We start from the raw sequence: 18,173 nt of genomic DNA on the forward strand, positions 1-18,173 counted from the left end.
TAAACAAATGGTAAAACAGTACTAAACAATTCCATAAAAAAAAAAATTGGTGTCATTATTAACTTTCTGTCCAAGCTTGTATAATCTACTGCCTTGTTCAATTGTAAAAAATATTCTGTGCCTAAAATTCACATTTCTATCACAATTATCATACTGTAAACATGGTAAGCTAACTTCATTAAAATTAATAGTCCTGTCAATAGCATGGAATTACAATTCAAATGTAGTTTTTTTGTAAGCCTTTCAAAAGAATTCAAAATATGAAAAATTAATGAAAATTAATTTAAGCCATCAGACACTTGAAAAGTGGCACATCACATCTCTAATGTAATCATTTGAACTTTTCAACAGAAATAGCACTGCAAAAATATTAAGGACATACTTCTGTATTTTGGTAGTTATGCTGTCAACATTTAACAAGATTTCTTCAACTTGGACTTGAAAGCATAAATAGTGTAAACACTTTTAACAGTATGTCGTGCTGTGAAATACAGCCGACAGGATTGCGCACCAAACACGAAGCACGGCCAAAGCGCATGCAAGCTGCAGGAGAACAAAGGACTTATTTCATTTAAGGTTTGTGATAAACCATCAAACTCATTCGTTAAAAGGACTCTATAGTAATATAAAGCGAATTTTTCTGGACATTATCATGCAAGAAAAATTTATTTTTGGGACCGCGATCACCGCATAAGGATTTTTAAAGGTTGCATTACAAACATTTAACTGTCCCATGTGATCAGCCAGTGCGATTGGAAGTCCATGCTCAATTATTGCCTCCGTAAATAAAACTTCGGCATTTATCACATCAAAAGAATCTGTTTGGGCGACGAAAAACGTTGAAAGTTTTCCACTTGTATCGCTAGCAACGGCATTAGACTTGTGTTTTTTTGTCCCAACGTGGTCTTTTACATCGCTAATTCCTCCGTGTCCGATCGAAAAATCTTGTCTGCACAAGGTGCAATTCGTAGTTGGCAGGTATGCCTCACTAATGCCTTGCATCGTCTATATTAGATATATAACAACGGGCGGGTGCGGGCGGATGGCGGGCGGGTGCAGTTCTGATCAAACGTTACATCGGGTGGATGGCGGATGGTTGACGACTTTCTGATGCGGTTGCGGATGAAATATTTGCCTATCCGCGCATCTCTAATATATATATATATATATATATATATATATGTGTATGTATATATATATGTATATATATATATATATATATATATATATATATATATATATATACATACATATATATATACATATATATATATATATATATATATATATATATATATATATATATATATATATATATACATATATATATATATATACATACACATATATATATATATGTGTATGGGGCGGCGTGGCGCAGTGGAAGAGTGGCCGTGCGCGACCCGAGGGTCCCTGGTTCAATCCCCACCTAGTACCAACCTTGTCATGTCCGTTGTGTCCTGAGCAAGACACTTCACCCTTGCTCCTGATGGGTGCTGGTTAGCGCCTTGCATGGCAGCTCCCTCCATCAGTGTGTGAATGTGTGTGTGAATGGGTAAATGTGGAAGTAGTGTCAAAGCGCTTTGAGTACCTTGAAGGTAGAAAAGCGCTATACAAGTACAACCCATTTATCATTTATATATACATACACATATATATATATATATATATACACACACACACACACACATATATATAAATATATATATATATATATATATATATATACATATATATACATACATACACATGGATATATATATATATATATATATATATATATATATATATATATATATATATATATATATATATATATATATATATATATATATATATCCATTCATACTGTAATGACCTGCTGGTGTTTTATGATTGTGTGGTTTTGATTTGATGTGGATTTTTCCCAAGATAAGCGAAAACACTGTCCATGCCTGAGAGGGGATAGGCTGAGAATGTGGAAGTGAAGCACGGAGACTAAAGTGTTTGCTTGGGAGGCAATATGTTTTGGAATTGGGCCGTTTGTAAACATGAAATTTGGCAATAAAAGTTAAAAATAGTGTTTAATGTTTTACTCCTTCTGGAGGCTACATTATATTAACAATATATTATATTACTTTAATTTGTTTTCACGTAAAAAAAACAACAACTTATTTTTAAGGTGTGGTGGCTTAAATTTTGCTGTGGCGCTGCACCACTATCATTTATATTAAGGGGGAAAACATTTTAAAATAAGCCTGTGTCAGAAGTGGTAAGCATGTGTGACAGCGCACTGTATGTTTGTCTGTGGGTGAAATAGTATGTTTGTGTGTATCTGTAAAAAGAATGTTTCCATTTCATGTTGTCATAATGTTTACAAAATAAACATTTTCATAAAGCAAACATATTGTCCACGCTCATGTTGGTAGTATGCGATTAATTATGCGTTACCTTCAAACAAAATGTGATTAATTGTGTCTAATCATTTTACTTAAAACTTGATTAGTAACATATGTTAACAATTGGGGTTAGGGTAGCAGCTAGCAATTATTCTTGTAATCGAGTAATCTATAGATTAGTTCAATTAATCGAGTATTAGAATAAAACACTTTTTATAGACTCAATGCATAATTTAGATAAAACAGTTTGTTTTTGCTTTCCATAACCTTCTTTCTTCTTTTAATTTCCACATTATTAACAATTAATGTGCATAAATAAAAACTAAAATAACACAGATCACAGCACCCACACATCACAGCTTTCAGGTGTGCCATGTTGCCGCTGCACACTATGGGCCTGATTTACTAAAGGTTTGCGTGTAATAAAACACGTGCAATCCTGATAGCACACGCAAAGCTGATCTACTAAATCACGTGCAAAGTGGATTGCATCTGACAAGTGAGCAGAATAAGGCGTGCAATCCATTTTGCGTCCCTGTCTTTACTATCATCTCTTTTGTGCATTTTTTTTTTTTTGCATTTGACTCATTCCAAACGCACAAATGCGCTGGTGATGTGATCCACAGCCTCGCGCACAGGATTAAGTGTCAGTGTGCATGTTCCTGTTGTCTGAATTACGATTCAGAAAATATATTGCAGATTATACTGTAGATGTGTGCTGCTGGTTCAACACATCGCACACAGGTAGGAGCATGATAACATGAAATGAATGTGCAGTAAATGACAGTGTCTCTGTGGTAAAAGCCCCGTATGGACCATGCAAAATCCTTATTTCAATTTCACACGCTGTGTTAGTACATAACACGCAAAACGGCCACTTATAGTACACGCTATTTTACTTTTTTTGCACATGCTGTCCAGCGTGTGGTGTTAGGATGTGAATAAATCCGACCTTATGTCTGCATATATAAAGTTCCAAGAACTCCATGTGAGCCAGATTTTATCAATTTGTATTAGTTACACTCATTAAACCAGAGGTGTCGAAGTCGTTTTCACTGAGGGCCACATCGCACTTATGTTTGGCTGATTCAAACATCCATCCATCCATCTTTTATTACACAATTTTTTTAATGCATTTTATTAGTTGTTTTTTTTTAAACTAAAATGTTAAAAAAAATATGGTATGTTGCAATAATTTCACCTCAAAATTTGGTGTATATTACTGTAAAAGGAAAAACAGTACTGCTGTTTTTATGGTTAAAAAAAAGCAGCTCAGTTGCCAGAATATTACTGTAAAATGTACATTTATTTTTTTACTGTAAATAAAATAAAAGGCAATTTTACAGTAAAATGTTCGCACTTGAGCTTCCAGTTATGTTAGTTAGTTAGTTACGATGTATCACTGTAAATGCCAAAACGACACCACGGTTTATCACAGTAAAAAAAAGTACCGTATTTTTCGGACTATAAGTCGCAGTTTTTTTCATAGTTTGGCAGGGGGTGCGACTTATACTCGGGAGCGACTTACGTGTGAAATTATTTACACATTACCGTAAAATATCTAATAATATTATTTAGCTCATTCACGTAAGAGACTAGACGTATAAGATTTCATGGGATTTAGCGATTAGGAGTGACAGATTGTTTGGTAAACGTATAGCATGTTCTATATGTTATAGTTATTTGAATGACTCTTACCATAATATGTTACGTTAACATACCAGGCACGTTCTCAGTTGGTTATTTATGCGTCATATAACGTACACTTATTCAGCCTGTTGTTCACTATTCTTTATTTATTTTAAATTGCCTTTCAAATGTCTATTCTTGGTATTGGGTTTTATCAAATAAATTTCCCCCAAAAATGTGACTTATACTCCAGTGCGACTTATATATGTTTTTTTTCTTCTGTATTATGCATTTTCTGCAGGTGCGACTTATACTCCGGTGTGACTTATACTCCGAAAAATACGGTACTGTTTTTTTCATTTAGAGAAAAATGTAGTAAAAACCACTGTAAATTTCACAATTGTACCATAAAATGTATTGCTACTTTTACATTGCACAATTTGATGGATAACTTGCTTTGAAATCATTATAATTAGTATTTCTTCCTATTTAAAAAATGGTATGAGAATGTTTGATGATATATTTTTGCATAATTAGACAATATTTAAGCTAACATAATTAGCGATTACATGGAGTAAATGTATTTAATTGGTTCCCCCAAAATAGAAAGAAAGAAAGAATACATTTAGAAAGAAAAGTTACAGTACTTAATTGATTCATATTATTTCCAGGCTTTCGAGGGCCAAATACAATTTAGTGGTGGGCCACATCTGGCCTTGAGTTTGACTTATGTGCATTAAACGATTAATCAAAGCAACATAGTATAAAGCAAACCTTTTTTATACTCGAATTAATCAATTAATCGTTGCAGCCCTAGATAGTGGTGTCTTTTAGGTTTACATTTTTTTTACATTTTCAGCCGGTGACATACAGCAGCTTGATTTATTAGGTTCGAAAATAAATATCCATCCATCCATTCATTTTCTCTTGCTTGTCCCTCTTTCCGATGAATGATGAGCAATTTATAAAATACGAATCCAAAGCTGCTGTACAGTAAATCCTTTGTATCCATCTGATGAGCAGGACAGTTCAGGACAAATGTATTGATTAGACTGCAGCCTCTGATTTGACAAGTACCACAGCAGGTGGTTTGCCTTCATGCAAGTGCAGCATGCGTATCCTAACATGCTGCTACAAGACAACTCTGCTGTACCTTGTTGGCTTGTGTTTATGTCAAATAAATTTTAAAGCTCATTATGGCTGTTTTTTTTTCTTCCGTTTTCCATTTTAGCAAACAACGTTTGATGTCTCATTCAGAAAATGTATCGCCCTGTGGGCGCCCTTTTGTGTCACAGTAATTACTGTACAGTAGCACACTAGTGTGCCACGAGATACAGTCTGGTGTGCCGTGGGAGATTATCTAATTTCACCTATTTGGGGTAAAAAAAACATTTTTTGCAAACCAGTAATTAGAGTCTGCAAATGATGTGTTGTTATTGAGTGTCGGTCCTGTCTAGAACTCGGCAGAGTAACCGTGTAATACTCTTCCATATCAGTAGGTGGTAGCAGGCAGCTAATTGCTTTGTAGATGTCGGAAACAGCGGGAGGCAGTGTGCAGGTAAAAGGGTGTCTAATGCTTAAAGGCCTACTGAAATGTGATTTTCTTATTCAAACGGGGATAGCAGGTCCATTCTATGTGTCATACTTGATCATTTCGCGATATTGCCATATTTTTGCTGAAAGGATTTAGTAGAGAACATCGACGATAAAGTTCGCAACTTTTGGTCGCTGATAAAAAAGCCTTGCCTCTACCAGAAGTAGCAGACGATATGCGCGTGACGTCACAGGTTGTGGAGCTCCTCACATCTGCACATTGTTTACAATCATGGCCACCAGCAGCGAGATCGATTCGGACCGAGAAAGCGACGATTTCCCCATTAATTTGAGCGAGGATGAAAGATTTGTGGATGAGGAAAGTGAGAGTGAAGGACTAGAGGGCAGTGGGAGCGATTCAGATAGGGAAGATGCTGTGAGAGGGGAGTGGGACCTGATATTCAGCTGGGAATGACTAAAACAGTAAATAAACACAAGACATATATATACTCTATTAGCCACAACACAACCAGGCTTATATTTAATATGCCACAAATTAATCCCTCATAACAAACACCTCCCCCCCTCCCGTCCATATAACCCGCCAATACAACTCAAACACCTGCGCAACACACTTAATCCCACAACCCAAAGTACCGTTCACCTCCCCAAAGTTCATACAGCACATATATTTCCCCAAAGTCCCCAAAGTTACGTACGTGACATGCACATAGTGGCACGCACGTACGGGCAAGCGATCAAATGTTTGGAAGCCGCAGCTGCATGCGTACTCACGGTACCGTGTCTGCGTATCCAACTCAAAGTCCTCCTGGTAAGAGTCTCTGTTGTCCCAATTCTCCACAGGCCAATGGTAAAGCTTGACTGTCATCTTCCGGGAATGTAAACAATGAAACACCGGCTGTGTTATCCGGCACACCAGTCAAGGGGTGCATTCTATGGCGGGAGTGCGTTATCCAGCACAACACCTGCCGCAATACACCGCTTCCCACCTACAGCTTTCTTCTTTGCTGTCTCCATTGTTCATTGAACAAATTGCAAAAGATTCACCAACACAGATGTCCAGAATACTGTGGAATTTTGCGATGAAAACAGACGACTTAATAGCTGGCCACCATGCTGTCCCAAAATGTCCTCCACAATCCGTGACGTCATGCGCAGACGTCATCATACCGAGACGTTTTCAGCAGGATATTTCGCACAAAATTTTAAATTGCACTTTAGTAAGCAAACCCGGCCGTATTAGCATGTGTTGCAATGTTAAGATTTTATCATTGATATATAAACAGACTGCGTGGTCGGTAGTAGTGGGTTTCAGTAGGCCTTTAAACAAAAAAATAAACAAAAGGTGAGTGCCCCTAAGAAAAGGCTTTGAAGCTTAGGGAAGGCAACTAGAAACTAAAACTGAACTGGCTACAAAGTAAACAGAAACATAATGCTGGACGACAGCAAAGACTTACTGTGGAGCAAAGATGGCGTCCACAATGTGCATCCGAACATGACATGACAATCGACAATGTCCCCACAAAGAAGGATAAAAATTGCTAAAACAAGGCAGATGCGGGAAATATCGCTCAAAGGAAGACATGAAACTGCTACAAGAAAATACCAAAAAAAGAGAAAAAGCCACCAAAATAGGAGCGCAAGACAAGAACTAAAACACTACACACAGGAAAACAGCAAAAAACTCCAAATAAGTCACGGCGTGATGTGACAGGTTGTGACAGTACACCTACTTTGAGACAAGAGCTGTATTGATGCATGCTGGGTTATGGTTTAAAGTCATATCCAACAATTGCGACAACGACTTTTTATTGTCAATTGAGTTTCGTTTTTTAATGATTTCTGCTGGTGGTGTGCCTCCGGATATTTTCAACGCAGAAAATGTGCCTTGGCTCAAAAAAGGTTGAAAAACAATGTTCGAGCAAAGTCAAAGGTGTTATCTGGCATGAGATGAGGGGAGCGGTGTTAACTTCTCCATATTCTACACCTCAGACAGCAATACCAATTCCGAGAGAGGATTGCTTTTTCCCCCTATTTGATGATCTGCTGTCATCCTGCAGCACTGTGTGGCACAGCTGCCTCGGCGCAATGTGATTATCTGTGAATGTTTTTTTTCACCCCGGTACCTTTTATTTACCTTTACAATGTCCCTGTGCACACCAGCTGATGTTTGAATAGAGAATATCACATATATATAAATATATATATGACAGCAGTCATACTAAACCCCACACATTTAGTCTAGGCTGTGTAATATTGACACAAACAATACAATAAAACAGAAAATCTGATGCAGGGAGGGTAAATCGAGTCAGTTACATGTTAGCAACCGTGTGTACAGATGTATTGATAACATGAACATGATGTTTGATAAACTTGTTAAGTACATAATAATTACCTTTTTTATTGACACTCTTTGCTCATGCAAAATGGAACACTATTAATCTAAATCAGAGGTGTCAAACTAATTTTAGCTCAGGCCCCGTTTACAACTAAGGATACACCCTGGATAAGGTCATCCAGGGTAAATCCCACCTAACCTTATCTTTGTCCACACACAACAATGCCACCGTTTAAGACCCCCTGCCCCACTCCGTCTGCCGGCGCAACGTGACCTAATACGTACGTCATAGTCACCTCCAGTGTTGCTTTGTGTGCAAGTTCTTAAATTTAACTTATCTGAACAATATCCAGTGTTGTGGTATTTTAATTAACTGGAATCCAGTGTGCTGTGGGGCCCTATTGTAGTGAATCACACCTGAGCCATCATAAATTAATCAAATCTTTATTAGACACGTAAACAATGTGATAAAGAACATTTGACAACAATCAATCTAGGGATCTAGATATCTGGTCAGGACACTCCTCACTATTTTTCCTTCACCTTCATTGTCCATTCGTTTTTGGTAACTTTATATACTCTGGTCCTAGACGTCGAGTCCGCGACATACATGGCGGACAATAACTGATACAGTCTGCTTTGCCAGTCCAAAAGTATTCGCTGTTTTCCATAGTTTTCCCTCGACGGCCAGGTAATACAAAGCACACACTACCTTTTAAATCACATCCACGGGAGCCCACATTCTCGTTGTCTCTCCTTAGACAAATGGACCATTTTTTTCCGTAAGTAGAATCACAGCTGATTGGATTGGAAAGTTATCTTGCCGTCTGAGAAGTGTTGTATCCCAAATAGCTGCAATCGCTTTCTCTTAAGGTATTCATGTGTGATTTCCACAAGCATCTGTACATGTACAGGATGGAGAAACACGGGCATGTCTGGATGACTCACCTCCATATTTCCAGTGGTTAGCTCCGAGTTACGAAACCGCTTTATTATGAAGCTGTCAGTGACGCGTTCTTTCTGACATCACTTCCTGTGTGGGGCGCAGTCTTTCTGCCGTCACTTCCTCTCCGAACTCAGTGTGTAAACGATCAATGAGTCGATACAAAGCTAAGTGCCGGAGATTCAAGAAATACACGGCACACTTACCCGTGTAAAAATGTGTCCGAGGATGGGAACCTTAAATGCTGGTATAGAGTGGCTGAAACGGGGCTTATTTGTTCAAAGGGTTAAACGAGTAGAAAGAAGCAGAGCTTATTTAATCCTACCCCTTTTCATACCATAGCAATTTTATCCAATTTCCTTGTCCTCTGTAACAGAACAGTGAACAAATAATAGATAAATAATATATCATAGTAAGTAAACAAATATTAAATGCATAAAAAAATCTTTGTCTGAATAAAAAAAGGGGAAAAAAAAGGTTCAAGATGTTCATCATAATTCTTGTTCTGTGTACTTTGTGAACACTTGTAGTTTGAACAGTCTCTTAAACTGAATCATATTGGTGCTTTGTTTCTTTTCTTTGGTTAATCCATTCCATAATTTAATTCCAAATACGGGTATGCTAAAGGTTTTAAGTGCTGTACGAGCATACAAATGTTTTAAACGAGATTTTTCTCTAAGGTTATATTTCTCCTCTTTTGTTGAGAAGAATTGTTGTACATTCTTGGGTAGCAGGTTATAGTTTGCTTTGTACATCATTTTAGCTGTTTGCAAATGCACCAAATCATTGAATTTCAATAATTGTGATTTAATAAATAAAGGGTTTGTATGTTCTCTATATCCAACATTATGTTATTCTAAATGATATTTTTTGTAAAACAGTTAGTGAATGAAGCGCACATTTGTAGTTGTTTCCCCATTTTTCTACACAGTAACTCAGATATAGTTAATACTAGCGAGCAGTAAAGATTATGATTAAAATTAGTAAGATAACAAATTTTATGCAAATGTATACTAATTGAAAACTGTAAAATGATTTGGTGAAAAGTCCTTCAAAAGGCAAAAAAAAATCATTACACGTTTTGTATTTTTGTCTAGGGCTGAAGTACAGCAAAACAATACGAATCCAAAATGTTATTATGTCCTGTTTGGCTTTGGGGTATAACTGCCAACATATCGTACACCTGTGAAAGAATTGGACATTGACATTTTAAAATGTAACATGAAAAATCATGTAACACAACTGCCAAAAAATACATCAAAAATGCACTGAAAGGACACAAAAAAACGTCCTTCTACCCTCAAGGTTAATTGTAATTGATCAAAGTTAATCCACAGCAACCCTGTTATTATCGGATTAAACGTTTAAATTGTTTGACAGCACTAGTTTTTTATTTGTTTGGGGGGGTTGGAGGAAATGGTCTAGTTCACAATAATTTCAGTGGACACGTGGTCTATGCATCTTGGCCGCTACTCTCCAACGGAGATGCTGTGACCTTTTCAAGGCAACCCCCCCCCCGCTCCCACCCCACCCCACCCCACAAGTTCACCATCAATTGTGCAGACATTTTAAGGCAGGGATCGGCAACCCAAAACATTGAAAGAGCCATATTGGACCAAAAATACAAAAAACAAATCTGTCTGAAGCCACAAAAAATGAAAAGTCGTATATAAGTGTTATAATGAAGGCAACGCATGACGTAAGTGTCTATATTAGCTATAATAGCTTACTAGCAAAATGACTATGTGTCGCAGGCTGACGCAAATCTTTGTTGACAGAAATGTTGAAATTTAATATTTATTCTACACATTTTTGCAACATTAGAAACCATTAGTAAATCAGAGGCTACTCAGAAGGTGAGATAACTCCTGGAAATTACTGGCATTTAATGGCCAAAGGTGTAGATGTGTGTGTCCAAGGTAAAGAAAACGGCAGGCTGTCTTCTTTTAATAGATTTATTGCAATCTTTGGCAAGCTAGGTCATGTTTGCTGTGGTCTGGAACAACATGGCACACAAACAATCTGAAATGTGTCATGAGACATGCAAAACTAAATTACATCAAAAGAGGATAAAAGTGAAGGATATTAAATGAGCTCAAGTATACCTACAAATGAGGCACAATGATGCAATATGTACATACGGCTAGCCTAAATAGCATGTTAGCATCGATTAGCTTGCAGTCATGCACTGACCAAATATGCCTGATTAGCACTCCAACAAGTCAATAACATCAACAAAGCGCACCTTTGTGCATTCACGCACAGTATAAAACGTTTGGTGGACAAAATGAGACACAAAAAGGAGTGGAAGATTTTACATGTAAACAAACTGTTGTGTCACAGTCCACACTATGGTGAGTTCAAGAACCGCCAAAACTAGTAGGACAAAACGATGTTCACCAAATAGTCTCATCAGTGTAGCATAGACACAAACATATTAAACAGCGGGCTTTCTAACAAATGGGAAGGATTGTGTCATGTTTGTACTCAAACAAAAAACATACTAAAACAAAAAAAATACATTTATCTCCCCATCTTTTTCCATTTTCAACCTTTTTTAAAAAAAATGCTCCAGGGAGTCACTAGGGCGGTGCTAAAGAGCCGCATGCGGCTCGAGCTGCGGGTTTTAGGGGGTGGAAGCAGTGTGTCGAGGGTGAGCGGTGTAAGGAAAACAAAAAGGTAGAGCCTGCCAATGGGGCTGCAGTGGCTAAAAGAGAATAAGTACACGGTCTAAATGATATTAGTGTGCAGACAAAGCAAGCCAGCATTAGGTAGCATCAATGTAATTGCAGGATGGAAATGACAGCGACAGTGTTTGCAAAGAGGATAATAGTGAAGGCACTGTTTAGTTACCCCGCTGACCATCCTGCTACATCGTCATTACCAAAACCACGATCGCGCCTCCATCACACCCATTTCTCTTGTGCAACCTCAAGTCCCCTCCGTCGCCGCACACCACCCCCATTGTCCATCCGGCTGCTGCACCCTGATCTGTCCCCGGTCGCCTCAAATCTGCGCTCTAATCCTCTTGCATTTACTGCATCTTGCAGGCCTAATTAAAGACAGCCATTAAAGCACAGCAGATGCTGAAAATTAAGGGATTATTTAAATTCCCAGTCACAGTTTGGGTAAGATTAGAGACAAGCGAAACAGACAACGTACGAGCGCGAGCGTGCGAGGGGCTGACGTAACCAAATGTAAAAAAAAAAAGTAGCTTTTTGTTTGAATTAACCAACATTGTTGGTATGAACTTTGAAGATAGTGTCTTGTCTTTTAAGAACACATGTTAATGTTTTCTCTCACGGGCAACAAAGAGGGGATTTGATGTACGAGAACAATAAAGAGAGGGCCTTTTGTATCAGTGAAGGACTAACTAGGTTTGAACCCCATCATCATTATACAACTTCAAAGATTCTCCCATGATAGTCAGAGTAATGGCTGAAATGGACTCAGAGGGACACATCTATTCAGCCTCTAAAGACTTTGCCTACAACTTTTACTGATCGACCAATCCTGTCAGATGTATTGTTTGCTATTGCACAAAGACATATTCAGCATGAAGATGGGTGTTATAGCTAAAATGTATATATCTATAATCTAAAATCTATATTGCAATATATATTGTGGTCTTTGATATGTATACCACAATATATTATTTGGCATGGGCAGCACGGTGGAACAGGGGTTAGTGCATGTGCCTCACAATATGAAGGTCCTGAAGTCAATCCCGGGCTCGGGATTTTTCTGTGTGGAGTTTGCATGTTCTCCGCGTGACTGCGTGGGTTCCCTCCGGGTACTCCGGCTTCCTCCCACCTCCAAAGACATGCACCTGGGGACAGGTTGATTGGCGACACTAAATGGGCCCTAGTGTGTGAATGTGAGTGTGAATGTTGTCTGTCTATCTGTGTTGGCCCTGCGATGAGGTGGCGACTTGTCCAGGGTGTACCCCGCCGTCCGCCTGAATACAGCTGAGATAGGCTCCAGCACCCCCCGTGACCCCGAAAGGGACAAGCGGTAGACAATGGATGGATGGATGGATTATTTGGCATTTAAATAATAAGGATACAACAATATCAAAATGCCATGGTACAATATTATCACGGTATTAAGGACCATAGGGTTGTCAATGCGTGGACTTTGATGCAGCTTAATGCGAGGATTTGTTTTCCCGTGGTGCAAACGAACAGGACCGGACGAGGTTTGCAGGTAAATACATGATTTAATCTCTACTCAGAAAAGTACAAACAAAAGGCGCGCACAAGGCGGAGACACAAACTTAGCGTATGGAAACAAAAACTAACACTTAGACAGACTATGGACATGAAACCAAAAAAACACTTACTGTGACGTGAAACCATCAGCATAAACTGTGGTATCAAGAGCTTTGGCATAAACAGAGCACAGAGTAATGACAACAGGTCGACTACCTGGCAACTACAGGCTTAAATAATAATGACATGATTAGTGACAGGTGTGTGAGTCCGAACACCAGCAGCAGGTGAAAATCATATGCCACCATGGCAACCAAAACAAACAAGAGTGCAGCAAAAAACAGGAACTAATAGAGTCCAAAAACCAACAGAACATAACCAAACAAAACATGACCACAGAACATGACAAGGGCGCACCGGATTATTAGGCGCACTGCCGATGAATGGTCTATTTTTTCATCTTTTTTCATATATAAGGCGCACCGGATTATAGGGCGCATTAAAGAAGTCATATTATTATAATTTTTTTCTAAATTAAAAACACTTCCTTGTGGTGTACATAACATGTAATGGTGGTTCTTTGGTCAAAATGTTGCATAGATTATGTTTTACAGATCATCTTCAAGCCGCTTTCTGGCAGTCGCTTCAGGATGTGCCGTTTTGTGGGCGGTCTTATTTACGTGGCTCACCTTTGGCAGCGTCTTCTCCCCGTCATTTTTGTTGTAGCGGTGTAGCGTGCAAGGACGGGAGTGGAAGAAGTGTCAAAAGATGGAGCTAACTGTTTTAATGACATTCAGACTTTAACTTCAATCAATAACGGAGCAGCATCTCCACATCCGGAAACAACAAAACCGGAAATGTGTCCTGTGAAAAACCGTCCGACCGGAACTCTCTAATAACTAAAATTTCTTGGGTGCATAATGTAAACTCACTACACCGGTATGTTTTAGCGCTTTCATGGCGAGTTTACTGGCAGATATAAGTAAGAACTTTACACAAGAAGATAGAGAAAAAGAAGAAGCTTATCGACTATGGACTACAAAGGCGGAAGCGCGCAATTTTTCAGGATTCATGCAGATCCTAAATACAGATCAGCAGGTACCAGAAGGTAAGAACAATTGCTTTTGCATAAACAAAACGCCAGATAATATGTCTTACCTTATACACACACCATAATAATACTCATATGTTGAAGCACATCATACGGTGCAGCCTACACTTATCTCTTATGTGTGACTGCCATCTACTGGTCACACTTATCATTACACCATGTGCCAAATAAAATAGCTTCGATGTGGGTAAGCTCAACCAAACTTATTCCTTACATTAGGCACACTGGGTTATTAGGCGCACTGTTGAGTTTCGAGAAACAAAAAAGATTTTAAGTGAGCCTTATTGTCCGGAAAACACGGTAATATTGTAGTATTGTCCCAACCAAAAAGGCGAAAGGTGCCATCGTGTGTAAAATGAAGTAGCAGGATTTTTTAATAATTATAATGTAATTGAACACAAACATATGTTCTATTCATATGTATTACAACAAACATGTATTTTAAGTGCAACAATTTGCGTGGGAGCATCCACTGTTTCAAGCAAATTTATATAAAAAATACAGTTGAGTGTCTTTGAAGTGACAATGCAAACATTCAGCGTAACACGTTTAAAACAATAATGTTCAATTTAGTCTTTCAACTTTTCCTTTCTGCAGTGGACATTTTTTTTTTATATCAGTTAGAAAAATGCTGTTTCTCAGAAAAGTTCCCAGACAATATAACTTTTAATAATGTAAAAACTTCACAAACTGAGGTAAAAGTTAAGTTAAAGTCCCATTGATAGTTACACACACACTAGGTGTGGTGAAATTATCCCCATTTTCACCCCCTGTGAGGTGAGGGGAGCAGTGAGCAGCAGCGGTGGCCACGCTCGGGAATCATTTTGGTGATTTAACCCCCAATTCCAACAAGCCTGTGAAAGTTGCTATGAGAGTAATGCTTTTGGTACATGGTTTTAATATTGAGACTTACTCCATCCAGTATGTGATAGAAAGGGAAGGAAGGGGATTTTGGAAATAAAGACGGATCAGTGCGGACTCTCTTATTACTGATGCCTGGAATCCTACACTCGAAAGAATTTGATCGCCTCCCAACACACCCCCTACTTAGTTTATCTCTGCCAAATTACCATCTTAGGTAGAATGCTGTCTGCGAGAGAGTTGCTATGTCCATATTTCATGCTTTAGCATTCAAGGATTTTTTTTTTAGCTGAACCATCTAAAAAAAAAAGTTGTTTCTATAGTAAGTGTAAAATTGTCATTGAACCATTTGAAGAAGAATCATGGCTACGGGCTTTTAAAATTATATGCAGACTTAACCTGCTCAGTGGCCTTGTGGTTAGAGTGTCCGCCCTAAGACTGGAAGGTCGTGAGTTCAAACCCCGACCGAGTCATACCAAAGACTATACAAATGGGACCCATTACCTCCCTGCTTGGCACTCAGCATCAAGGGTTGGAATTGGGGGTTAAATCACCAAAATGATTCCCGAGCGCAGCCACTGCTGCTGCTCACTGCTGCCCTCACCTCCCAGGGGTGAACATGGGGATGGGTCAAATGCAGAGGATCATTTTACCATTTTCACAGTCTTTGGTATATGACTCGGCCAGGGTTTGAACTCACGACCTTCCAGTCTCAGGGCGGACACTCTAACCACAAGGCCACTGAGCAGGTCTAATATTGTATCAATGTAGAAATGTACTAAACCACGTTTCCTGACATCATTTGTATAAAAGTGATGTATATTAACGGCGTGGCGCAGTGGGAGAGTGGCCGTGCGCAACCCGAGGGTCCCTGGTTCAATCCCCACCTAGTACCAACCTCGTCATGTCCGTTGTGTCCTGAGCAAGACACTTCACCCTTGCTCCTGATGGCTGCTGGTTAGCGCCTTGCATGGCAGCTCCCGCCATCAGTGTGTGAATGTGTGTGTGAATGGGTAAATGTGGAAGTAGTGTCAAAGCGCTTTGAGTACCTTGAAGGTAGAAAAGCGCTATACAAGTACAACCCATTTATTACCTACCCTGAACTGTGAACTGCGTTGGAAACACAAACCACACAAGTCTACAGGAACCTATAGCTTCGGGAACTCAAGTTTCCAGGAACTGAAGACTTCTGGTTTAAAAGGGATTAATGCCGTATCAACAATGAGTCACTGGTACAAAATTATGAAATACAATGCCTCGCCACACACAGAAAGAGCACCGGAAACACCAAAACTATAGAGGGCATTGTCGAGACACAAAAATTATATAAGCGTAGTGGATGTGCGGAAAAAAAAAACAAGCCTTCCGTATAGACAGATAAGATTGACACAGACAGACCCAACAGAAGGACTTCAATAGTGACATCACTAAAACCCATCCCAGATTAGAGCCAAGTTTAAGAAGGTCCACAACAAATCCAGACATGCTGTGGATTCTGGGCATCGGAGGGTAGCATAGACATTTGGATCTAATATATTTCCGACTCTGTGAGGAAATGTGGGATGGATCTGCAACTGGCAACCACCACTACTGCGTATCGATCGGAATTTGAGTCTGACAGATGACGCGTGTAAGTGGTACTGACACTGATGAGTTTGAATACACTGAAAATAATTATTTAAAAAAAATGTTTTAGGTTTGCTTATTTTTCATAAACGTGTTAGCTTAAATAACTAGATTATGGCCAGGAAAACACAATGAGTTCTTACCTGAACCCATTTGAAATTTGACAACGAGACTACAAAAACTAAGTATTTTACACTTAGTTAGGATCACATGAAGGTCTTCAATTTGGAGACCTTTGGTCACACTTGGGTCAAGGTCCTCACTAAATACAAGCAAACAAAGCGTCTCTATGACCCTGTATGTGTGTCTTCCAAGACCCTTGTCACGTTTGTTTGTAAAATACAGATTCCCAAGATTGATGCATGGTTGACACACAGCTCAAATAGAGGACTGTGTTGCTTTTAAGACAAAGTTCTACCTATTAACCAGTATGTCGGTAGTTTTACAATTTCATTGGCTATGATGGGTCAGTCATCATTAACATTGATGCAACTGGCCTGAGGTATACAGTTTTCTATTGGGTCAAGGGAGGTGCCAATCAAGTTTAGAGTTCTAGCACGGTGTATTTCATGCATACACGCGAACCAAATTGACGATCGACAATATATGGAAGATATGGATATTTGATGTGCCATCAAATCAGTGTGCCACTATGTACTTCACTGGATCATTGCCTACAAGACCTTATTCTAGGGGTTGGGTAACAAATTCGGTACTTTTTATAGGTACCAACCAAATTCCGTCTGTACTACCGGGTATCGATTCACGTACCTTTCGATATCATTGCTCAAATGATGTCACATCGGGTTGCAGACTAGGCCAGCTAAAAGACTTGGCGGGCAAACAAGCATTCAAGCAGCAGCACTCAGAGTAGACTCAGTAAGACCGTCTTTTGTTCATGCCAATAAAGCAAGTATGCCTGATAACAATAAAGACACAAATGTACAGTAAGGTTCCAATTTTCAAAATGTGCTAGCTTGATGCTAATTTACATTGGATTTGCCATAGACATGCTACTGAGTAGCATTAACGATTTTGGATTTCAACACCAAATTTGGTATTGAAAACTACAACTAAGGTGTGCGTTACAATTAACCGATGAGTAATAAGTAAAATACTAACAATTTAAACAATTTGTTGTACACAAAAGACTAGATTCAAAGATTACTCCCTGATTAGGCAACACGATCACACCGTAGCCTAAGCACTACTGCCACCTAACGTCTTTGAATTAAAACTGCATTCAAAGTCTACTATTTAATACTTGCAAATGAGACTCAGGATTATAAGAAATCAAAATATAACAAAAGAACAGCATAGTTATCATCAGTATATAATAAAAAATGAGATTTAAGATGTTATATTAAAAAATTTTAACACATGAACATAAACAAAATGGTACCGTTGAGTACCAGAATCAATTCCTCGGCTCAAGGAATTGGTACCATTTGTATCAAAAGTGAAAGGTGCCCATTACTAATTTGTCTTTTATCTGCTGTTGAAAGACTATGAGGCCTAA

At 38.7% G+C, this 18,173-nt stretch overlaps 1 protein-coding gene across 1 annotated transcript in view; it reads right to left on the minus strand.

Annotated features, from left to right (window-relative positions):
• LOC133616259 (immunoglobulin superfamily DCC subclass member 3-like) overlaps window positions 1-18,173 on the minus strand; it is a 216,928-nt gene that overhangs the window by 127,256 nt on the left and 71,499 nt on the right. The gene's annotated exons all lie outside the window — the stretch shown is intronic.

The sequence above is a fragment of the Nerophis lumbriciformis genome, linkage group LG15, assembly GCF_033978685.3.
Source record: "Nerophis lumbriciformis linkage group LG15, RoL_Nlum_v2.1, whole genome shotgun sequence".
In the NCBI taxonomy this organism is placed as follows: domain Eukaryota; kingdom Metazoa; phylum Chordata; class Actinopteri; order Syngnathiformes; family Syngnathidae; genus Nerophis; species Nerophis lumbriciformis.